The 25,331-nt window shown below is 47.2% G+C and overlaps 1 long non-coding RNA gene across 1 annotated transcript; it reads left to right on the top strand.

Moving 5' to 3' along the window:
* The first annotated feature begins 714 nt into the window (after window positions 1-714).
* On the top strand, window positions 715-2,581 carry LOC109267892 (uncharacterized). Its single transcript, XR_002080332.2, has 3 exons — window positions 715-904; window positions 1,031-1,119; window positions 2,373-2,581. It is a non-coding gene; the product is annotated as an uncharacterized LOC109267892 (long non-coding RNA).
* The last annotated feature ends 22,750 nt before the right edge of the window (window positions 2,582-25,331 follow it).

The following is a 25,331-nucleotide window of genomic DNA, read 5'->3' as shown; positions in this document are numbered from 1 at the left end:
CTGACAACCAGGCATGCCCCCAAATGTAATATTTTAAAAGCAAAATCATGGGGTCTCTTGGGTGGCTCAGTCGGTTGGGCATCCGAATTCACCTCGGGTCATAATCTAGCGGTTCGTGGGTTCAAGCCCTGCGTCAGGCTCCGTGCTGACAGCTCGGAGCCCGGAGCCTGCTTCGGATTCTGGGTCTCCCTCTCTCTCTGCCCCTCCCCCGCTGGTGCTCAGTTTCTCTCTCTCAAAAATAAAAACAAACACTAAAAAATTACTTTTTAAAAAAGGTAAAATAACGGAGGCCACATAGATGCAGGAAGAACATTTCTACCATAGAGGAATTGATACAGGAAATCAGCAGGCCCACCTGGGGCTCTGGCCCACCTTCACACACCTCAGGCTCCGGTCCTCATCCCGGACTCTGTCTCTGTGGTGACCACGCACAACCCTGCTCGGAAGAGTCCGGCAACTGAGTTGGTCACGGGACCCCTCCCAGGGGCTGCAGACCCCTGTCAAGCAGGTGCCCCCCCCCCCCACACCGCACTGAAGCCTTCATCCCTGTGCATCGTCCAGAGCCTCCGCCGGGCCAGCCCTGGCCCCACTGGGAAGCCTGCCCTGTGTCAGACACTGTCAGACACACCCACGCGGCACCCCTCCCAGCTGACAAGCAGCCTGCGAGCTGTCTCTCCTCGCCTGAGGACAGCAGAGCCCTTTCACTTTCCCTCTAGAGCCACCCGCACCTGGGCTGCTGGGCTCAGCCTGCTCCCTGGACTGTAGCCCACGCGTCCGTATCTCTGTCCTGCCGACCAGCCGACCTGCCCAAAACCTGGGTGGGCAGGTCAGAGCTGCACCGATCCCAAGGTTAAGGTTCACTCCTGGCCCCCCTCCCCCGCCATCCAGCCGGCCAGTACTAAAGGTAACGGCCCGCCTGGCTCCCCACATATATTTCTCAGAGGTGACATCCTATAGGGAAGGAGGGAGGAAGGAGCATCCCGGAGCTTGACCTTGTCCACTCACAGACCTGCATTTCCCCCCAGCTTAGCGACCCACACCCATCGGTACCCCTTGGACCTTGTCATGACCTCTACTACTGGACCTCGGAAACCTGAAACCATCAGATTTGTACCAATGGTATGAAGTCCCTTCGTGCTCTCCTCCTAGGTTCCTGTCCCCGCTTAGGGGGGGTCTTCAGTTCTTCTGCCCCCCTACCCTTCCCCCCCATATTCTCAGTCCTCTCTGCCTTTGCCTCCCCCCATGTTGTCATCTCCCACTGATTGGTGCCTCGACACCCTCCCTCCCCTGAATCCTGAACTCCCTGGGCCACACCCCCCTGGTGTGTGCTCACATCTGGACAAGGGTACCGTCTGTGTCCCCCACTGTCCCCACTCCCGGCCCCAAGCAACAGAACCTGGCGTACGCACGGCCCACAGATGGCACTCCGGGGGCCTCGGCCCCTGTCCCTGGTAGCTCTTCCGTCAGAGCCCTGGTCCCATTTCCTGTCCCTGTTGGGGACCAGCTCCCTCCCACGTCTCCGCAGCAGCCACTACCAGACTTGGCCATGTTTTTCAAGACTACCAACCTCCACTGTCCCCATTATCCCAAGCAGGCTCCGTGCTGTCAGCACAGAGCCCAAAGTGGGCTCAAGCCCACGAACCACGAGATCATGACCTGAGCTAAAAATCAAGAGTGGGATGCTTAACCGACTGAGCCACCCAGGCACCCCTCCCCTGCTACTGGACAAGACAACAAAGGCCATCGCACGGGATGGCAGACCCTGGGCTCTCCCTCTGTCTACCCCGGCTCCCGTTTCGGAGCAAAAGGCTCAGCCAGGACCCCTGCTTTCCCAGGGACACTTTTCTCTCTCTCTTATTAGCCTTAATATCTAAGCTCTTCTTGTCTACTGTCTTCCTTATCCGACTAGAAGTGCTCTGATGTCTCTCCCCTTTGTTAACAAGCAAAGGTACCTGTGGTACCTGCCCCGTTTCTCTCTTCCCGTCTTCCACCAACCCTCCAGGAGGACCGTCCGCACCTCCTCTTGTGCCCGTGGCCCCAGCGCTGCTCTAGTACCTCTCAGTCAGAAGCCACCTAGGGGTCTCCCCTCACGCAGGCAGCTTGGAACATGCCCTGCTCGGATGCAGTCTGGATTTTAACTGGAGCTCACTCCTCATTATCACCGAGGATATATGCCCGTCTTGTCCACCAGCCTATCTGGGGGCCGCTCAGAGGGGCTGAGAAGCAGAGGTCCTGAAGGAGCTGTTGAGAGGTCGAGACAGGGAGACATAGGAATGTGCCCTGGCCTCCTTCTTGAACTTGTTCCCCGCCCCCCCATCCTTGGTTTCCCCAAAGTCATTTCTTCTGGACTGTCTCTGCTCCTTTCTTCTCAGGCTCCCTGACCGGATCCTGCCGTTCAAGGCCTCCTACCCCTCGGTGCAGGGAACAGCGGTCCCGACGGGCACTGTAGAGTCAGAGCTCCAACCGCAGCCCCCACCCGTCTGAGCGGTGAGGGAGCCACTCTGAGACTGCTCCCGTCTCAGGAAAATGGAGATAATAATACCCATTGCACCAGATTACGGTAAGCAAATGAAGTAATGGTTAAAAAAAAAAATAAAAAAAAAAGGCTTAGTGCAGAATGTGGTGTCTCAGGAAACAGTGGTGACGGTAATAATGACCCTAATGTCCCTAAATGATCTCATGCACCCTCAACATTGCAGCTCCTACCCATGGTCTGATGGCTCCCAAGTGTGTATCTTTTGTGCTGACGTCTCCTCTGTGCTCCGGGCCGGTAGCAACGTTTATAAAACAGCGCTCATCACTTTCCTCCTCAAAATTGTTCCTCGTCCCACCTTGCCATTCACGTGAATTGTACCAAAGTCCACCCAGTTCGTGGCCAGGTCGGGGAGCAAGGAAAGCGAAACAAAACAGGATAAGGAAACCAAAACAAAACAAAACAACAAGACAAGACAAACCAAACGACAAATAGGAAGCAGATTTAGTTCACTCATTGAAGAACTGGTCGAAATAGGCACGAAAGACGGTTTAGGGGCAACTGGGGGAATTTTCCTGTGGACGAGGTGCTAGATTATATGTAGGAATTATTGTCAATTGTCTCGTATATGCTGGTTGTAGTAGAGTGGTCATACAGGAGGCTGTCCTCGTCCCTGGAAGATGCAGGCTGGGGGCGCCTCGGGGGCTCATTCGTTTACGTGACTGACTCTTGATCTTGGCTCCAGTCATGATCTCACAGTTTGTGGGATCGAGCCTTACACTGGGCTCTGGGCTGATAGGGTGGAGCCTGCTTGGGATTTGTCCCTCTCCCTCTCTCTCTGCCCCTCCCCCGATCGTGCTTGGTCTTACTCTCAAAATAAATAAATACTAAAAAATAATAATAAAAAGATACAGGCTGAAGTGTTTGGGGATGAAATATTTCGATGTCTGCAAGTCTACTTTCAAATGGGTCAGAAAAAATGTGCACACACACACACACACACGTATGTATTCTCACACACATACAGAAATGCGAAAAGCAAATGGGCCAAATCGTCATAAACTGTGGAATCCGAGCAGTGAATGCACGGGCGTTCATTATCGTAAGTTCAACTTTTGCTGTGCGCTTGAACTTTTCCATAATTAAGAGTTGGGGTAAAAAGCAGAATAAAGCTGTCTGAAGTGAAAGCCTGTGCTGGGGCTGGAATAGGTCCCCAGGGGACCGAGACATTTCTTCTTCATTCTAGATACTGTAGTTTTCACCTAGCAGCTAAAGAGCAGACTTGTATTTATGTCTTGCTGACCTATCTGATCTAAACCTTCGTTTTCTTTCTCGCCCCTCATGCTGTTCCGTAACTCTGCCGGTCCCCGTCTACACAGGGGCAAAGGGCTTGGGTTTCAACCCCGTAAAAGGATTTCACTTTGTGTGTGGCTTGACCGCACTGCCCAGCTTTGTGTTACAGGCATTTTTTTTTTTTTTTTTTTAACTTACTTGTCTTTATCCAAATCATTGGGAGGAAAGATGAGATGAAGGTCAGGTTTGGGGATAAAGTCCCTGCCATAGTCCAGAATTATCCTGAGAAGCTGAGAAGAATCTGTTAAATTGTATTACTGCCCAGTGCCTCTCTGTCTCTGCCTCTCTCTCTCTCTCCCTCCTCTCTCTCTCTTGCTGTCTGTCTCTCTCTCTCTCCCTTCTTTAACCACCCCTCCCTTTCTTCAGAATTGCAAGAATATAGCTTATTTTCAGGCTCGGAGCACCAATAGAGTGTCCTAGCATTCCTTCAAGATCCCCCACAGAAGTTCACCGTTGTCATTTACAAGGTCCTCGCCTCCTGGATGCAGGCGAGGACCCGTGCACTGACCTGGTGCCCTTCTGTTAGGGGTCACAGATTCAAAGGTCAGGGAAGCCAGGTAGGGTGGCGGAGAGAGGGAGGTGCCCAGCTGAAGTCGGCAGCCTGCTTAGAACCTGCCAGCCCAAAATAAGGTCCTCTGCGGCCACGTTTTCTAACAGCAGACACACCAGAATTGCGAGGGTTTGTTCTTCTTAAGGAAAAATATGCAGATTTTAAAATTTTTGATTCCCACTTTTTTTTAATGTTTATTCATTCTTGAGAGAGAGAGAGAGAGAGAGAGAACGTGCGCGCGCGAGCGCGCGCATGAGCAGGGGAGGGGCAGAGAGAAGGGGACAGAAGATCTGAAGCAGGCTCTGAGCTGACAGCAGCGAGCCAGACACGGGGCGCGAACTCACGAACCGTGAGAACATGACCTGAGCTGAAGTTGGACGCGCAACCGACCGAGCCCCCCAGGCGCCCCCGCTGGTTCCCGCTTTTCATCGGAGGCTCCGTGCAGGTCAAACATAACCATGGATGGAATATTCCTGATGGCAGCCTCGGGGGCGGCAGTTACCCCCGACCCTTTCTCACTCCCATCCAGCTTCAGGTTAGTGCCAGTATGTCCTTCTGGAGGTAGGGCCAAAGGGTTCTTTCACTGGTGTCACTCTTTGGTCCATCTGTCTTTATCACCCATCGTAACAGGGTCCCCAGGCCCCGGGCTCCAGGCCCACTGCCTCCTCATTCTTCCACCTGAGCTCTTGTGTTGCCTTTTGGAATCTTCCGGATGCTAGTCTTCTAAACTCACTCTTCTCTCTTATTCCCAGTGGAACATGATGCCATTTTCCTATCTTTTATTCATGTGCTATTTAAATCTGAGCTCACTAGCATTCCTTGGGCTGCCTTGCCATTTTCTTTACTTGCGAGCCCCGTCCCTGACCTTTTAAGTGATTCTTTTTTTTAAAATCGTGCTAGGAACACTTAACGTGACATCTCTTCATCTTGCATAACGGAGACTTCAAACAGCATCTCCCCAGTGCCCTTTCCCCAGCCCCTGGCAACCACCTTTCTACTCTCTGTTTCTAGGAGTTTAACTATTTTACTTATTGTTTTAAGTGTTTATTTGTTTTTAAGAGAGCGCAAGCAGGGAAGGGGCAGTGGGGGGGTTGGGGGAACAGAGGATCCAAAGCAGGCTCTGTGCTGTCAGCAGAGAGAGAGCCCGACGCGGGGCTCGAACTCACAAACTGTGAGATCATGACCTGAGCTGAAGTCAGACACTCAACCAACTGAGTCACCCAGTTGCCCCGTCTAGGAGTTTGACTCTTTCAGATTCCTCATATAAGTGGACTCAGGTGACATTTCTTCTTCTGTGACAGGCTTATTTCACTCAACACTCATCCGTGTTGTTGAGTGAGTGTGACCTGTGCCCGAACCAGTGAGGAGCCAGGAGGAGATGGCATTCCAGGTAACGTGACCAGGACCGGCTAGCCCACCCGTGTCTGTTCTGTTCCTAAGCTGGATTCTCTGTGCCTCTCTTTCTACATCGGCTCTAAGCTCCTCACTAGACTTGAACGTGTGTCTGGCCCCTTGGCCTGGCCTTGAGCATGAACCTGATCCAGCCCACCCATATTTTGAACCTGGCTCTCTCCAGCAGCTCCATCTTGGCTCATTTCTTTTCTTTTCTTTTTCAAGTTTGTTTATTTATTTATTTTAAGGGGGGAGGCGCAGAGAGAAAGAGAGAGAGAGAGAGGGAGAGAGAGAATCCCAGGCAGACTCCGAGCTGTCAGTGCAGAGCCCGGTGCGGGGCTCGAACTCACAAACCATGAGATCATGACCTGAGCCAAAACCAAGAGTTGGACACTTAACCGACTGAGCCACCCAGGGGCCCCTTGGCTCATTTCTTTAGTGCTGAGTAGCCTTGGAAGGAGCTCCAGCCCCACTTCCTGCTTCCAGAAGAAATCAAAGTCTGACCCCCTCCCAACGTCCACCTGGCAAGAAGAAGCCCACCTCTTTCCTCTCTGTCTTGCTTGAAAGGAGGAAATGAAGGATACACCTGTCCTTCATCTTCTTCAAAGGGCACGATAAGAATGGACACTCCATTGAGCAAAGTCTCTGGTTTACAATATGGTTCGCTTTTGGGTGTTGGGCATCTCACAGTTTGGGGCAAAGGTCCGATGGCATGTGTCCATCATGATGGTATCTGACAGAGAGCTCCGCTGCCCTCAAAGTCCGTTGTGCACCTTCTCTTCAGCCCTCCCCACTACCGAACCTCCGCAACCTCCAATCTTTTCACTGTCTCCATAGTTTTGCCTTTTCCAGAATATGGTTGGAACCATACAACACGTAGCCCTTTCAGATTGGCTTCTTTCACTTATTGGTATTCATTTAAAGTTCCTTTGTGTCTCTTCATGGCTTGACAGCTTGTTTCTTTTCAGAGATGGATAGCATTTCATCGTCTGGATGTTCCACATTTTTATTTATTCCTTCACCTGCTGAAGGACATCTCGGTAGCTCCCAAGCTAGGGTAATTATGAATAAAGCTGCTATAAACATCCATGCGCGGACATACATTTTTAATGTTTTTGGTCATATGATATGTCCGAGTCACTTGGGGATATGATACGTTTAGTTTTGTGAGAAACGGCCGCGCCGTCTTCCCAAGTGGCTGCACCATCGTGAATCCCCACCAGCAATGGAGGAGAGTTCCTGTTGCTTCGCACCCCGGTGCTTGGTGTTGTCAGTATTCTGGATCTGGGCCGTTCTAACAGGTGTGTGATGGAATCTCATTGTTGTTTTAATTTGCCTTTCTCTGATGACATGTGATGTGGAACAGCTTGTCATGTTCTTTTTCACCACTTGTCTATCTTCTCTGGTGAGGTGTCTGTTGAGGTCTTTGGCCGACTGTTTAAATGGGATTGTTTGTTTTCTTATCGTTGACTTCTAAGAGTTCCTTGTATATTTTGTACTGTATCAGTTGACTGCCTTTTGCAAATATGGTTCTTTTTAACGATGCCCAAGAATGTTTTGTCCAGCGGCAAGGTTATGGCTTTCCTTTCTGGGTCTTGCTCCTGTGACGTCACCATTTTTCATTTTGCAAGTTTTCTTTTCCATAAATGGGTACCCAAGGATCTCTTGACAGCCCTTATATCCCTTCCATTTATTCCCAACCCTGGCCAGGAGTACACATTGCATTGTTAGTTTCCTGACACCTTATTAATGTAATGATTACCATTATAGTTTCCTAGTAGATGACTTATATTATTCTTGCCTGGAGACCACTTCTTGTTATAATAAAGACAATTTAACACAAGTGTCAGACTCAGATAACCTTCATAAACTTGACCTTAATTAGCTCGGCTGCAATTAACTTTTTAAAAATGTTCATTTTTGAGAGAGAGACAGAGTGTGAGTAGGAGAGACGCAGAGACAGAGGGAGACACAGAATCCGAAGCAGGCTCCAGGCTCCGAGCTGCCAGCACAGAGCCCGACATGGGGCTCAAACCCACGAACTGTGAGATCACGACCCAAGCTGAAACCAAGAGTCGGACGCTTAACCGACAAAACCACCCAGGCAAAATTAGATTGAAGGCCTGGACTAGTGCAGGTCAGGCCTGACAGCTTCTTCCCTCTCATAACATGGATCCATCAATGAATTCTAATATTTCGCTTGCTGATTATATGCCAGGAATACTGGGGTTACAGCAATAAAAATGGATTCAAGGGTTAAAAAATCCCCACTCTCAAGGAATTTATTTTCGTGGTGGAAGAATTACAAAAACAAAATGGAAAAGGTACAGAAATACAACGCAGGGTATGTTAGCTGGTGATAAGTGCTGTGGTGAAAAATAAAACAGGAAACAGTGACAGGGGAGGTTACCGACAAGATGGCATTTGAGTAGAGGCCCAGAGGCCGTGAGTGAGTAAGTGTGCCATTATTTACGGGGGGTAGGGGTGGGGATCAGAGGGTGAGGGAAGAGCAAGCGTGGAAAGTAAGCCCTGGAGCTTGCCGGCACATGCAAGGAATCGCAACGTAAGCAGGAAGGTTAGGGAAGCCAAGGGGTGTGAGGTTGGGAGGGGATTTATGGGCCGCCGTAAAGACATGGGCTCACTTCAACATGAAGGGATGCCACTGGAGAGTCTTTAGTGGGAAAAGACACGTGGTAGCCGACAATGCAATGGGACCACCCGCTGTTTTAGGGAGAACACACGGCACGTGAGCATGGGTGGAACTGAAGGAGTGCTCATTCCTACCCAACCTGTCGTCTCCACCCTCCGTGTTTTCTGTGACACGCCATCTTGGGGCATGGTACCCCTACCGGAGTCCCGCCACACGTGGTCTCCGGTCAATCCCATGGAGGGTTCAAGGCCAAGTCTCTTTTCTTTCTCTGAGCCGGCCCGTCCTCACGCTGGGAAGTGCCTGAACAAAGCTGTTAGCAGGACCCGGAGAGCGCTAAAGAGGTTTCCTTGGATGGGACAGCGGGAGGACTGACAGAACATCAACCTTCCACCAGCTTCGGCAAGTGTAGGCCCTTGACATGTGTTGCTGAATTTAATCCTCCCAACAACTTATAAAATACAGAATGGCGGGAGATCCGATGTGGACTTTGGTGAGCAAATCGCCCCCCTTTCCTTTCTCACCATCGTGGGGCCTCCCCGATCTGAGAAGAAGCGTAGTAATCTTTCAACTTGATTATGAAACGTGTGGGGCTCCCTTGAGAGGTAGATTAGGGGACCGACTTCTCAGTCTTGAGACCTCAGGGCTGACAAACCCAAGATTGCCAGTTTGGTCACAGGCTAAATTAAGCCCTGCGTCAGGGAGCCAACCACAAGATAATAGTGGGGCCACTCAGAAGCAGAAACCCTAAGGCATTAAACTTGCACTGTAAAGGCTGTCGCGATCTCACCACTATTATTCTCCTCCTGAGCAGGAAGGAGCACGGGCAAGGAGGAGGAGCTAGACTTCCCTCCTGCTGGACTACTCGGGGCCAGATGGGGAGGAGAGACGCATGTGAGTGAGGTCAGGGCTGGAGGGACACGCCTGTGCTGCGTTCAACGCTCACCCCGGCTGGGAGACCCCACCCTTTCTCTCTCAGAGGCCCAAATCTTCATGTGAATGTGCAGAGGAGAAGAGGGGCTCTACCATCGCCACCTCCCACCCTGGTCAGGACAACGTGTATTTCAGGTGCTGGCTGATTGCCAGAGGTCGTGAGCGCCAAGGGCAGGCAGGTGCGTTCTTCCAGCGATGAGGACGCTACCAGAGACCAGAATCTGAACTCCCAGACGGGGGAGAATAACTAGGCTTACAGTGACGTGGACGTGCTGAGTGAGCTCTGGGAGATTAAACATCAGTCTTCCCATGAGGGTCTGAGGTCACTGCTAGGGGGCTACATTGTGTCCCCTCCCCCCCACCCCGGCCATGCATGTGTTGAAGCGCTAACCCCAGCACCTCGGAATGTGACTGTCTTTGGAAAGAGCATCTTTAAAGACGTAGTTAAAATGAGGCCGTTTAGGGTGAGCTCTACTCCAATGACTGGCGCCCTTATAAGAAGAGGCGATCAGGACACAGACACGCACAGAGGGGCGACCGTGAGAGGACATGGGGAGAAGACAGCCGTGTACGTGCCCAGGAGAGAGGCCTTGGGAGGAATGACCTGTGCCGACTGCTGGATCTCAGACTTCTAGCTTCCAGAATGGAAGACAAGATGTTTTTTAAGCCACCTAGTCTGCGGAACTCTGTTACGGCAGCCTCAGCAGACTAACACAGCGGGGTAACTGACAACGCTACTGGGTAATTTGGGTTTTGTTTTGGTACTTATTTATTTATTTTGAGAGAGAGAGAGTGTGTGCACACGAGCAGGGGAGGGCCGAGAGAGAGAGAGAGAGAGAGAGAGCCAGAAAATCCCAAGCAGGCTCCGTGCTGTCAGCGCAGAGCCCGCCTTGGGACTCGATCTCACGTGAGATCCTGACCTGAGCCGAAATCAAGAGTCGGGTGCTTAACTGACTGAGCCACCCAGCGCCCCTGGGTCATTTGGGCTTCTAAGCAGCCTTAGGGCCCTCGTGCCCCCCAAAGAGATGAAATCTCACATCAACATGCCTCAGAAATAGGGCCGTGTTTGTGCACAGCGTTGTGAACATCCTTGCTGAAGCCTGGTCTTGCAGCCACGCTGTCTCCAGCTGAATTCCATCAGCCCGGAACCTGCTCCCCCTGCGTGGCCACGTCCCTCCTCCCTCCACCATCCAGACTCTACCTGGACTCCCCACAGCCTCTGGGCATCGCACACCCAACACGCCATGTTACACCTTCTCTGCGGCACGTGGACCCACCCGGAGTGATAAAAAGCCTCGTCTTTATACCAGGACTTCAGCAGAGCCTCTTCAGTTGAGACTTATGCTTACTCTTCCTCACGACTCATGTTTGGACCCCCTTGGATCCGTCAGATCCCGCACAGTTGCTGTTTGCATACAGGTGGCAATGTGGCCGAGAGACGGCGGTCCTGACGCTCCCGTGTTCCGCCCCCGGTGGCAGACATCACTGACTGATCTGTCCTCCCCTGTCCATGGGGCAGAGCAGCTGAGGAAAGGGAACAGGTCTCCATCTTGCGTGGTCAGTACGTGAGGCGAGAGTCGGGACCCACGGATCTTCAGCGCAGATTACGCTCATGCGCGCACACATAAGCACGCCGACGAGCCTGGCCTCCAGCAAGAAGACAAGCATCCTGGCTGCCTGCTGTCACTGGACGCGTCCACTCAACCTTACTCATGTCTCCATTATGTCTGGACTGCCAAGTGAAATTCTACCCCTCTCTGCCTCCCTTTGGAAATTCCCTAATTGCCGGAGTAAAACCTCCATTCCCTCCCCTGCTTGGCCAGCCCTCAGCCTTGAGATTTCCTAATGGAAACCACTCACTTCTGTTGGAATCCCAGGGGTAATTAGCAGTCTGGGACTTGCCTTAGTGGGAAGGCAAAGCCATTGCCAAATATGTTGTTGATGTCAACTCACGTCTTCCTTGAAGACAGCATGCGAAGGAGCTGTTTTATGTTGACGGTCTCTTGTATATTTTTTGACGGAAACATTTGAGCTTTTGCCTTCCACATTTGTAATTTTAGACCGCAGATGCCTGGCGTGTTTAAGCATTACAGCGAAGCTCACATCTAATGAGGAAAGTGTCAAGTATATTGTTATCCACCATAAAAGCTGTGAAACAGATCTCCGCCATCGGCAACGTGCCTTCGGCTGCTGCCTCTGTGAATGTAGCCGGTAACAATCGGAGATTCACAGGAGGGCCGACATTTAAAATTGAAGACTTGGTGAACTTCCTCCTACCATTAGAAACCCACCAAGAAGTACAGACCGCCCCTCAAAGTCAGGTCCGCATCCCTCGCCTGGATTCCTACAACAGCCTGCTCCCGGGTCCCTTTCCCTTCTGTGTCTTCCAAATACATCTTCAACACTGCTGCCGGAATTATTGTCTGCATCGTAGGCCTGGTTCTATCAGCTGCTACTTGAACACCTTACGTGGCATTTCGCCTCCTCATCACTGCCAGCAGGTAGGCTCCGTGACTCAGCCCCCCTGCTCTAGGCTTTCGTCACAACACCCACCCCCATGCCCTCATTCTAACCAGGCTAGGTCACTGGTTACTGACTGAACTCAGAATACGTCTCCCCACTCCATGTTGTCTCTCCGAAGGCCGTGGTTTTCCCTCCTGTGTGGCCATGGCCGCTCTCATGCATCCTGCAATGTTGACCTCAAACATCACCTCTTCTGTGATGCCTGGCCACAGAAACAATTGGTCATTTGTGTGCAGGAGGCGACAGTTGTCACCTCTATGGGAGGGCTCATCACGTGGAACCCTGATGCTCTGTAACCGGCATCTTCCACGCAAGTCTGAGCTCCTCTGTTGCCGGAGAGCCTTGCATCATGGCTGCCCCTCAGCCCCGCCCACCCAGCCGCCATGGCGCCGTGGCTGTCCTTCCCCTTGACCTGGATGATAAAACTCAATGTGGAAGGGGAAGGAGTGAATGAGGTTTCTTACCCAGGAGCTTGCTCTTTGACTTTGGCGACACAGAACCTTGCCATTAGGCAGGCTGTGTTTATTTCTAGATTTGCTCTCTGTACTTTAGCTGTTTCTCCTACTGAAAAAAATAACAGCCCTGTCAGTCAGCAAGCAATTGATAGTGATAGAAATTCTCCTTTTAGACAGTGAGTTCACTTGTTCTTAAGTCATTCTTTGCCACAAACTGCAGGCTCATTACATGAGGGAAATGTGGCATCTCTGAGAAGCCACACGCTCAGAAGTTTATAATTTGCCTCAACTGATGACGAAGGTCCAGGGGTTTTCATCCGCTTATTTGAGCACGGCAGGGGTGGGGACGTGACAGTAAACAAAGCTTTATCTGACTCACTGGAACTGATCTGTGGAAACCATAGAGCAATACCTCTTCTCTAGACAGGCACCCACCACTTGCTTGGGGGCGTTGAAGGGAACAGGAACAATTTTCTCCACTGAAACAGGCTCCCTGCCTCTTGAGTAGGTGCCCGCTGCTCGGGACACATCATCCACTGATGTCAGGACTTCCAGTTGCAAAAGATAAACTCACTGCCCATGACTTTTGCTAAGAAAAATGGAACACTTGGTAGAATATTGGGTTATCTCGGCAAACCCGAAGAAAGGCACCTAGGTGGGCTTCGGGTACAGCTGGAAGTTGGAGATGGCCAGCAGGAAATGGAATGCAGGTGGCCTTTCTCTCCCCCCCCCCCCCCCCACTCGCCTCAGCACCCGCTTTGGCCAATAAGACCATCCCTGAGGTCATTAGTTCACAGACCTCCACTCGGAGACTGAATAGAATCTCTACATCCTATTTCTGATTCCCCAACACAAACGTGTTCTAGCAGTTTCTCTCAGGAATCTACTTTGGTCCAGGAGACAGGTGCATGTGATATACAAAGAGCCTGTCCCCTCCATAGGGGAAAAGGATGTGGGCTGCGCAGACACCCCAAACAATGACGGCTAGCCCCTCCTACCCTCGCCTTTCACTAAACCTTCTGGAGCAAAAAAATGGGCAGGGTCAACAGAGGAGAGCAATGCTTTTTCCCACCTGCTCTCCACACTCAGCCATGGTTGTCCGGAATAGAGTGAACTGTGTCCCCCTTAAAGATGTTGGAATCCTAACCCCCAGTATCTCATTTGAAAAGGAGGTGTCTGCAGATGTGGCCAAGTTAATATAAGGTCATCCAGTTGGGATTTAATCCAATATGACTGGAATCCTTATAAAAATGGGGAAATGTGGACGTGAAGCAACCAGCATAGGGAGACTACCTTGTGAACATGAAGGCAGGCAGCCAAGGAACGCCAAGCGTTGCCAGAACACCGAGAGAAGCTAAGGGCGAGGCGTGAAACAGGTTCTTCCTCAGCCCTCAGAAGGAACCAACCCTACCAACACCTTGATACCAGACTCGAGGACGGTGAGACAGTAAATTCCTGTAGCTTAAGCCCACACAATCCGTGGCATTTTGTTATGCTGGCCCTAAGAAACTAACACACTGCCCTTCCAGAAGAAGGAGCCAGGCAAGCGCTTACCACAGAAGGAGAAAGAATGACTCGGCCACCCCGATGAGGCCATAATGTACCTTTATCAGGGATGGTCCCTAAATTGGAGGGAGAGTCTTGCCTCCTGGCGGGACAAGATAGTTGAGTTTAAGAATACAATAGTATACAGATAGACGCTATGTTGGTGTTCTCCTAAAATTCATATATTGAAATCCCAACCTCCAATGTGATGATATTTGAAGATGGGGGGCTTTGGGAAGTGATTAGGTCATGAGGGTAGAGCTCTCATGGTGGGATTAGTGCCCTTACAGGAGGGACCCTACAGAGTGAGCTCTCTCCTTCTGCCACATGAGGACGCAGAAGAAGATGGCCGTCTGTGAACCAGGAAGCAGGTTCTCGTCAGAAATCAAGTCTGCAGGAGACTTGATCTTGAAGTTCCAACCTCCAGAACTGTAATAAATATGGGTTTTTTTATTTACGCTACCCAGTGCATGGTACTTTTTTATAGCAGACCCAACAGACTAATACATATATATAATATATGTATATTATATATAAGTATGTTATACTTACATAATACTTATATAATATATGTATATTAGACTTATATATGTATATATACATATATTATATATTTACTTATATAATATATATAAAATGTTATATAACATATTATATACTTATATTTATATAATATATATCATACACATAATATGAACATATTATAATAAAATATGAATATAAATATATATATATTTACCATAGAAGTCACTTAGCAATAGAGGACTTCAAGGTTTTCAAAGACAGCTTTTTGTTTTGAGGGAATAGTTTCATTTGACCATTTTCGCTGTTGTTCTTTGCCCACTTTTCCTCATAGGCTCAGTCTTGCTTTTGCACTTTAGACATTTTTCTTTCTCTTCTGGCAAAAGTATTGGTTGGAACATTTCACGGGATTCCTTCTTTGTCTCCCAAACAACTAAAAAATCCAGGGTCAGGACTTCCTGTCTACTCAGCAGGTGCAGTTTGGGCTGAAACAGAAAGGGGTCTGTCTGCAATGCTCTAGGGCTGTAATGTTCAGTAGGGTAGCCAATGGCCACAGGTGGCTGCCGAAATTCCAGTTCTAAAATTACACAGTGATTCCTCAGTCACACGGGTCAAATGCTCAGTAGCTACATGTGGTGAGAGGCCACCTTATCGCAGAGCGCAGATACGGAACATCGTCATGGGTGCAAATGATGAAGCAGAAGGACACGAAATTGAAATCATGACCGGGTTTCCAACTCCATCTCTCCAATCTCCTGACCATTCACCTTAGGCAAGAATATCTTATCTTTTTTGTTTCCTCCTCCCTACTAAAAAGGAGAAGACCAGCTTCCTTACATAATACTGGACTTCAAAACTAAAAAAGATATAGACAAGCAGTTTAGTACAACGAATAGGAACGAGGCATCATAAGTCTGTAGTCCAAAGACGTATTTCACATATCCTCTTGGCTTCATGGAGCATGCAGTCAAGTAGAGAGAGCTAAGGTTTCAAAGAATTTTATTACAGGCAATAACAAATATACGTGCGTTAAAGTAGGACGCAATGATGACACAAAGGTGAATGAGTAAGTTGAGGGCAGTGCAGGCATCTGCCGGAAGACTGTGTACGAAGCATCTCTAAACGAGAAATGGTTGAAGATGAATTGGAATTTGACAGGCAGATAAGGTACACCTGAATTTTCTGGCATGAAATGCGTATAATAAAATTCAGGCCTCTTATCTCAGCCCACTCCTTTCCTGCGATCACTGATCTAAATACGAAGTGTTAAAACTTTGTTTTCCAGAATACACCATTCAAACAAAATCTTGAGTGAGAGCATAATATCAAAATATATTAACAAGCAATGCTGGGGGTTCCACTTCTGGTCAACACGGAGTAACAGATACGATATTTATCCTCCTGATGAAAAAAAAAAAAAAACCAGTAACAACAATAATAAAATGTAAGAAGTAACAGTTTCCAAGATGCCAGATTAACATTTAACAAAGGATAGTGATCACGGAGAGACAGGAAACAAACCAGATGAGCCCTAAAATTGCAGCACACGGGGAGGGACCCAGGTGCCAGAACACTCCCTAGTTTGAGGAGACAGAGCTGCGAGGTCAGAGTTCTCATGACAGAGCTCAGGAGAAGGAGGGAGAGGGAGAGGGAGAGGGAGAGGGAGAGGGAGAGGGAGAGAGGGGGGAGGGAGACAGGGGGAGGGAGACAGGGGGAGGGGGAGGGGGAGGGGGAGGGGGAGGGGGAGGGGGAGGGGGAGGGGGAGAGGGAGAGGGAGAGGGAGAGGGAGAGGGAGAGGGAGAGGGAGAGGGAGAGGGAGAGGGAGAGGGAGAGGGAGAGGGAACTCACAAGCACTGATGAGTGAATGCAGGGAAGAGATTACCTGAGGCCAGGGTAAGAACCCTTAGATACTTACAGGGAACACTACCTGGTACTCATTGGGAAAAGAACAGTGGCTGCTCCCCCCAGCCAGACTGGAAACCTCAAGACTCATGGGGCATTGGGTAAAGCATTCAGAAGGATCTTCCCTCAATAGTAGGGAAAAAATGAGCTCCCAGTTAAAGATGGCCCTGGTCCTACCTAAGAAAAATCTTAAGAACAAGAACTAAAAGAATGAAATGTTTTCAATAATTTTAGTTTTCAGTAGCTTAATTTCTCCCCAGGATAAAGTTTAAGAATAGTTATGACAATACAAGAATATCCAGTCCTCCACAAGGTTAAATTCACCATGTCTACATTCTAAACAAGATGTCCGGGTAGGCAAAGATATCCGGAAACACAACTCATAATAAGGAGGAAATTCAACCAAAAGCAACTGGGTGGGAACACACACTCATGTAAGCATCAGCAGACCAAGGCATTAAAAGTTGTTACAATTGGGGGCACCTGAGTGGCTCAGTCGGTTAAGCATCCAACTTCGGCTCAGGTCATGATCATGCAGTTCGTGGGTTCGAGCCCCGCATCAGGCTCTGTGCTGATGACTCAGAGCCTGGAGCCTGCTTCGGATTCTGTGTCTCCCTCTCTCTCTGACCCTCCCCCGCTCATGCTCTGTCTCTCTCTCTGTCAAAAATAAATAAACATTAAAAAAAATTTTTTTTTAAATTTGTTACGATTGTATTCCATATATTCAAAATTTGAACATAGACACGGGAGAGATTTTTAAAGACCCAATGGAACTATAATATCTGAGATAAATGAAACACTGATGGAGTTAATGGCAAATGAGGTAGTAATGAAGAAAATATTAGTGAATAGGAAATTTCCAAAATAAAACACATAGAGGAACAAGAAGATTAATAATAATAAAGTTGGCTGAAGTATCAGCACACGGTGAGACAATTACAATCAGCCAACATAGGTGCCCTTGAAGTCTTCCAAAGGGAGGGCACAGAGTGGCTGAAAATTTCCCAATTTGATGTATCCATCCCTGAAGCCACAGATCCAAGAAGCTCGATGAACTCCGAGGACAAGAAACATGAAAAATAACTAAGCCAATGTGTATCATATAGAGATTGCTCAAAACCAACGATACAAAATATATCTTAGGGGTGCTGGGTGGCTCAGTCAGTTAAGCACCCAACTCTTGATTTCGGCTCATGTCATGATCGCGTGGGTCCCGAGATCGAGCCCCGTGTTGGACTCCGTGCTGACAGCACAGAGCGTGCTGGGGATCCCCTCTACCTCTCTTTCTGCCTCTCTCTCTCTCAAAATAAGTAAATAAACAAACATTTTTTTAAAAAGCTTAAAATCTGGCAGGGGAGAAAAGAACATTACACAAAGAGGAACAAAGATAAGGATGATAGCAGAATTTTTGTCAGAAAAATATGAAGTGGCCAGACAATGGAGTGACATTTTCAAAGTATGGGGGAGGGCAGCCCTGCCAATCGAGACTTCTATTCCCCCAAAAGATAATTATAGAAGAGAAACAAATAATGTTTCAGTTATAAAGACCTGCAAGGGAAAAATGATACTGAACAGAAGTATATATCTGTACATCATAATAAACATCGCCAGAAGTAATAAATATGTAGGCAAAGTAAAACACAACATTTTTCTTAATTTTTAAATATCTCTAAAAGATAACTGACTACATATGCTAAAATAATAGCGATGTGTCGGAGGGTGATGACATACGTAGAAGTAATTTGTATGGCAAGGACAGCGTGGAGGGCTAATAAAAGTAACAGTAATATCAGAAAAATAGAATTGAAGACAAAAATTGTCACTAGAGACAAAAGTTGTCTCTGGAGACAAAAAGGGTATTTTATAACAAAAGACTTGGCCATCAAGAAGAGATAACATATAGGGGTGCCTGGGTGGCTCAGTCGGTTGAGTGTCCGACTTCGGCTCAGGTCATGATCTCACAGTCCATGGGCTTGAGCCCCGCGTTGGGCTCTGTACTGATAGCTCAGAGCCTGAAGCCTGCTTCAGATTCTGTGTCTCCCTCTCTCTCTCCCCTCCCCAGCTTGCTCTCCCTTTCTCTATCTCTTTCAAAAATAAATAAACATTAAAAAAAAGAAAATGTAACAAATATAAACACACATATAAGCCTAACAAAAAAACCCCATGCAACAAAGATGGAAAGAATCGAAGGAAGAAATGACAGCTCCATAATAACTGGGGATGTTACTACCCCGCTCTCAATAATAGTTCAAATACCTGACAGATAAACAAGAACACAGAAAACTCTAGAGCAACCAGACCTAACAGCCATCTGCTGAGAGCCCCACCCAACGACCACAGCATACACATTCCACTCAAGTGCCCATCGAACATTCTCTAGGGTAGACCATATATTAGGCCATAAAATAAATCTAAATGCAATTTAAAGGACTGAAATCATGTGGAGTGTGTCCTCTGACCAAAATAGAACGCAATTAGAAATGAATAACAGATGGAAATTTGAGAAATTCACAAATCTGTGGAAAATAAGCAACACATCCCTAAATAATTAATGGGTCAAAGGAGAAGTCACAAGGGAAATTAGGAAATACTTTGAGAAGAAAGAAAATGGAAATCCAACACATCAAAACGATGTGAGGCAGCAAAGCAGCGCTTAGAAGGAGGTAAGTACAACTTTCACCTTAATACATGGAAAAATGAGGAACAGTCTAAACCCAAAGCAAGTGGAAGGACGAAAAGAATGAAGACTGGAGCAGAAATAACTGAAGGAAGACAGGAAAGCAATCGAGAAATCAATACAACTAAAATTTGCTTCTTTGAATAGATCAGCAAAATGGACAAACTTCTAGCTAGACTGACCAAGGAAAAAGAAAGCAGACTGGGATTTCTACAACGAGGAATGAAAGAGAGAACACGGCGATTGACCTCAAGAACTAAAAATGGTTTTAAGGAAATTCTGTGAATAATTGTATGCCAACAAATTAGACATTCTAGACGAAATGGACAAATTCCTAGGAAGACACAAATTATCAAGGCTGACTCCAAAAGCAGAAAATCCAGTAAGTCTATAACAAACAAACAGACTGAATTAATAGTTGGAAAACTTCCCACAAAGCAAAGTCCAGATGGCTTCGCTAGTGAATGCTACCAAACATTAAGAGAAGATGGGCGCCTGGGTGGCTCAGTCATTTAAGCATCTGACTCCTGATTTTGGCTCAGGTCATGATCTCGTGGTTTCTCAGTTCTAGCCCCTTGTAGGGCTCCATGCTGACAAAGCGGAGCCTGCTTGGGATTCTCCCTCTCTTTCTCTGCTTCTCTCTCTCTCAAAATAAATAAATAAACTTAAAAAAAAAAAAAAGAATTAACACTAATATTTCACATGCCCTTATAAAAGTATAGCAGAAGAGGCAACATTTCCCAAGCCATTCCATGAGACAAAGATTACCCTGAAACCAAAACTAGAAAAAGACACCTCAGAATATGCAAAGAGCTCTTTAAAACAACAACAGCAAAGCCAAATTAAAAATGGGAAAAGGAGAGGTCAGTTAAGTGTCTAACTCGACCTCAGCTCAGGTGTTGAATCTTGAATTCGAGCCCTCAATTGGGCACCACAATGGGCATGAAGCCTAGTTAAAATGAATAAACAAATAAACAAAAAAAATAAAATAAAATAAAACAAAATAAAATAAAATAAAACAAAGTAATAAAAATGGGAAAAGGGCATGAACAGACATTTCTCCAAAGAAGCTACCCAAATGGCCAATAAGCACGTGAAAAGATGCTCAGTATTATTCCATTATAATGCTCACCATTATTCATTAGGGAAAAGCAAGTCAAAACCTACTTCATACCTGTAGGATGACCTTCATCAAAAAAATGGAAAACAACCAGTGTTGGCAAAGATGCGGAGAAACTGGAACCGTCATACATTGCTGGCGGGAATGTAAAATGGGACAACTGCCTTGCACAACAGTTTGGCTCTTCCTCAAAAATGTAAACATAGAGGTTCCAAATGATTCAGTAATTCCACTCCTAAGTATAAACCCAAGAGAAATGAAACCACATATTCACACAAAAGCCTGCACCCAAATGTTCATGGCCGCACTGTTCACAACGGCCAAAAGGTGGTGGGAAACTGGCCATTGACTCATGAGCAGGTAAGGAACCTGTGGTATGCCCATACAAGTGGAAATTATTTGGCCACCAAAGGAATGAAGGATTGACGCAGGCTGCCACAGAGATGAACCTTGAAAGCATCATGTTAGATGAAAGAAGCCAGACACAAAAGGCCACACGTTGTGCGATTCTATTTATATGAAATTTCCAGAACAGGCAAAGGCAGAGACGTAGCAAGTAGTATCCGTGAAGAGGGACATGGGGAGTGATTGCTAATGGTTACAGGGTCTCTTTTCAGGGTGTTGAAAATGTTATGGAATTAGTGGTGGGGGTTGCACATCTTTGTGACTACACAAACCCCCCCTCCCCGCCCTGCTGAGTTACATGTTCTAAAGTGGGGGATTTCATGGTCTGGGAGTTCTATCTTGATAAAATGAAATTAAAAAAGAAAAGAAGGGCATGAAAGCCAGAAAGAGAGAAATAGAAGCAGGCTATTGCAAGATTCTTATATGAGGCGTGTTTTCTGTTATTATTTCTTTGTGGGTTTTATTTCATCCTCCCTGGTTGCCATCAGTCCTATTCACCAATTGCTTCCAGCGTTTCTCACTCCTAAGACAATGCTGGGATTCTACCTCTCTGTCCCCTTGAAATTAGAAGTGGCCCTAGGACTCGCTTTGGTGAATGGATTAAGAGCAGAGTTGGCACGTGCCACTTTCTTCTGGGAGCTTTAAAAGGTAGCACGTGATTGGCCACAGCCTTTTCACAGCTATAGGGACAGGAAGCATGTGGGGAGATGAAGCCTAGGTCTGCCTGGGTCCCTGGATGTCTAAGCCCCCTGCCATGTTAGGCACATGGTATGAGCAAGAAGTTAACTTTCAGTGTGTTAAGCCATCAAGCTCAGGAATTGTTTGTTACCGCATAGTAACTTAACCTATCCTGACTAATGGAGCCTCTGGAAAAAGTATGTTTTATCTTCCTTGAGTGACTTCATATTTAGTATGTTTAAAAAAAAAAATCACAAAAGAGGGGCAGTGTGCGGGTCAGTCGGTTGAGCATCCAGCTTCATTTTGGCTCAGGTCATGATCTCAACGGTTTGTGAGTTCAAGCTCTGCATAGGGCTCTGGGTCGACAGTGTGGAGCCTGCTTGGGATTCTCTCTCTCCCCCTCTCTCTCTGCCCCTTCCCTGCTTGCATGCACTCTCTCTTTCTCTCCCTCTCAAAATAAATAAACATTATTTTAAAAATCACATAATATTTCAAAGAGTTAAAATTATACTATTTTTTTTAACAAGACTCTTTTGTGGAACATTTGGATTGTTTCCCAACTTTCCCTATTAAATAATCACACTGCAATAAGCATTTTGATGCTTACAGTTTTGTCTGTATGCTTTGTGTTATTTCCTTGGGTTATACTCCCAAGTGATATTACTGGACCAAAACATCCATAATTTTATTGACGTTGATTTATATAACCTTTCACCCCATTGCCTGCAATACATCTTTACAAGCATAAGTAATATTTTTAATATATTTAATATTTTATTAAATATTAAATATTAATATATTTAATAAATTATTAATAACAAAAAAATTATAAATAATAATAAATAAATAGTAATATATTTAATTTTTTTAAATTAGGGGCACCTGGGTCGCTCAGTTGGTTAAGCGTGCGACTTCGGCTCAGGTCATGATCTCACAGTTTATGAGTTCGAGCCCCGCATTGGGCTCCGTGCTGACGGCTCAGAGCCTGGAGCCTGCTTCAGATTCTGTGTCTCCCTCTCTCTCTGCCCCTCCCCTGTTCACACTCTATCTTTCTTTCAAAAACTAAATAAACATTAAAAAATATATTGTTTTTAACTTATTAAAGAGATGTATGGTACTTAAATTAATGCAAAGATTCATTAAAAATCTTTCTCCTTTTACATAAACCTGATACCCTAAATGTATATTTGCATAAAGAACAAGTCAAGGGAAATTACTAGAAACTTTCTTCTCTAGTGCATTTATTTATTTATTAAATGTTTATTTTTGAGAGAGAGACAGACAGAGCATGAGCAGGGGAGGGGCAGAGAGAGAGAGGGAGACACAGAATCTGAGCTGTCAGCACACAGCCCGACACGGGGCTCAAACCCACGAACCATGAGATCATGACCTGAGCTGAAGGTGGACAACACTTAACTGACTGAGCCACTCAGACACCCCTCCTCTAGCACATTTAAAGTTTGATTTGACTCTATAAGCACAAAGATTGTGTCCAGGGGAAGTAGGAGAATTGCATTTTGACACAGATCAAAGCAGATGGGGTATAAATTCTATGAGGAGAGGAATTGGCAGAGGGAGCATTTCATAAAGTCCAACATGTGACCAGCTGAAAATGCAGAGGGGGTGTCCTAGCTCAAGAAGGGGTGGGGGGGGGACATTTAAAAGAGTATCAGGCAGAACAGAAGACTCAGGTTGTGCAGACTGGTGCTGTGTCTCCCAAGGTCACTTCTCCCTCCCATTGTACTGGCTTCTTCTGCAGCAAGTTCTCCCACGTGGTGAGAAGATGGTCACCAGCAGGCTCCCACCGTAGCAACACAGGGAAAGAGACAAGTGTTGTCTCCACATCAATAGAGCGATTTAAAGAGAGACCCCCTGATCCTGGGCCACACACTCCTCCCCTGTGACTTCTCTTCCTGAGCCCGGAGGAGGCAGGATGCGGATTGATGCATCAGGGCAGCAAGGAATGGGGGGAGCCCGGTCCTCAATGGTACAGGGGTGCCGGGCAAGCCAAGACAATAAAAGTCCTTTATGTCATGTACCCTCCTAGCAATCCTACACACTATTCATAACTGACATTAGGGAAAATTCAAGGTTACCCTGGAGCATCATCTTACAGTACCAAAAGCAAACACGCTTGAAAAAGAAAAGGATGGAAACATGTCAAAGGGACATGGGAGCCATCGTGGAGGATGGCTACGCACCCACCGTGATAGAGCACAGTAAGGGAAACACAGTAATTCTACAGGGGACGCGCTTAGCAGACGCCATCCTAACCCCCGGGGTCAAGGTCAACCCCAGCAGCGACAAGTCATGCTGATGTCACAGACCCCCAGATAGGGCGCAATAGGACAGTGCACCTCGGTGCGATTTGTTCCAAACAGACAGCGCCCAACCTAATCATAAGAAACAGCAGACACACTCCACATGGTGGACACCATACAAAACCCCTGGTGCACACTCCTCAAAGAGTCTGCCTCATGGTCCCGCATGGTCTGCCTTGAACTATAAAAGGTGCCGTGGATGCCCTGGTGGGAAGGTGGAGTGGCTGCTGGGCAGAGGCAATCAAACGGCCCTTACAGATTTGTCCCCCGTGGGGACTGAAAATGATAGGGCCCAGATTAAGGGAGGATATGGCAACGGGCATGAGGGAGATCCTTTCAGCCTGCCCACTCCCGGGGCTCCCTGGACAAGAGCTTCTCGGGAGCAGGTGGCATGGTTTTCCATTTCTCTGCATCGCTACTGGACTGTAGAGACGGCGAGTGTATACTTTGGTTACTAGTCACTCGTGCAGACTCTATCCCTTCTGCACATGCTAGTAAATGACTGATGAAAGCTTGTTCATGGATTGCAATTCAAAAGGGAGAGGAGGACCAATCCTACAATGCCGGGCCCTTGCTACTTCCCTGCCACGTGCCACTAGGACCCTCTGATCCTTTTTCTTTTCTTTTTCTTTTCTTTCTCTTTTCTTTTTTCTTTCTCTTTCCTCCTTCTTTCTTTTTTCTTTCTTTCTCTTCCTTTCTTCTCCTTCCTTCCTTCCTTCTCCTTCAACGTTGCATGAATTCTTCTAGTGCATATATAAAAATGCAACTATCTTTTGTCCCCAAAGGCAGTAGTTGTCAGGAATACATGGGCTCATTTTGCTTCTTGCTTGGGATGGGAAAATCTTGATTCTTCTTCCATGGAATCAGTGATAATAGAGGCCGACACACAGTCCTCTGGACTATGTTTCCAATGAGAGAATCAGGGATTCCGTCACAATTGAAATTGGGCTGCCCGGTGAGTTCCACAGAGGTGAACAGGTGTTCTCACCAGACCTGGATGTCCATCTTCCCTCAGTAGTGATTTTTAAAAAGCTACGCTCATGGTCATGATGGAGAGATTTACCGATGTTCCAGGGAAACTCTGCCTTTGGAATTTATGCAGCAAAGCACATATTGACTTTGTGTCACTGAGAATACCAAGATTTATGTTCCCGAAGATAAGTAATAACCTTGACTTCGACTTGGTCAATATTTATCTCACAAGTCAATAAATGTCCTGCAATAAATTTCCACAAAGGCCAACAGCTTCTGATCCTGGGCTGTGCTCTGCAGAGGCCCCCAAATAACCCTGCTTTTTTCCTGAACAAACCGGTGGTCAAACTCAGGGGCACTTCGATCCACTTATGACAGAACTTCATCCAAATAACTTCATGCGGGTAGAAATATAGAGTCCGAATCTTTTTGTCTTCTTCTCAATAGTTTTGACCAAAGAATCTTCTCCTCTGGGAGCCTGGGTGGCTCAGTCGGTTAAGTATCCGACTTCGGCTCAGGTCATGATCTCACGGTTCATGGGTTCGAGCCCCACGTCGGGCTCTGTGCTGACAGCTCAGATCCTGGAGCCTGCTTTACATTCTGTGCCTCCCTCTCTCTCTGCCCCTCCCCCACTGGTGCTCTGTCTGTGTCTCTCTCAAAAATAAATAAACATAAAACAGAATTAAAAAAAAAAAAAGAATCTTCTCTGTCCAGCTGTTCCTAAAGCTGGTCCCAAATGCTGACGTCAGACACTAGCCCCAACAGACTGGAGGATGAGCTTGTCTGCAGGAAACGGCAAGAGGGGACACTGGTCACTTGTGTGACTGTCACAAAGCGCATTATCTTCCCTTTTGTTTTAAAAT

The sequence above is a fragment of the Panthera pardus genome, unplaced genomic scaffold (assembly GCF_024362965.1).
Source record: "Panthera pardus isolate Hobbes unplaced genomic scaffold, ASM2436296v1 HiC_scaffold_8, whole genome shotgun sequence".
NCBI lineage: Eukaryota > Metazoa > Chordata > Mammalia > Carnivora > Felidae > Panthera > Panthera pardus.
This window is presented reverse-complemented; position numbering and strand designations above follow the sequence as displayed.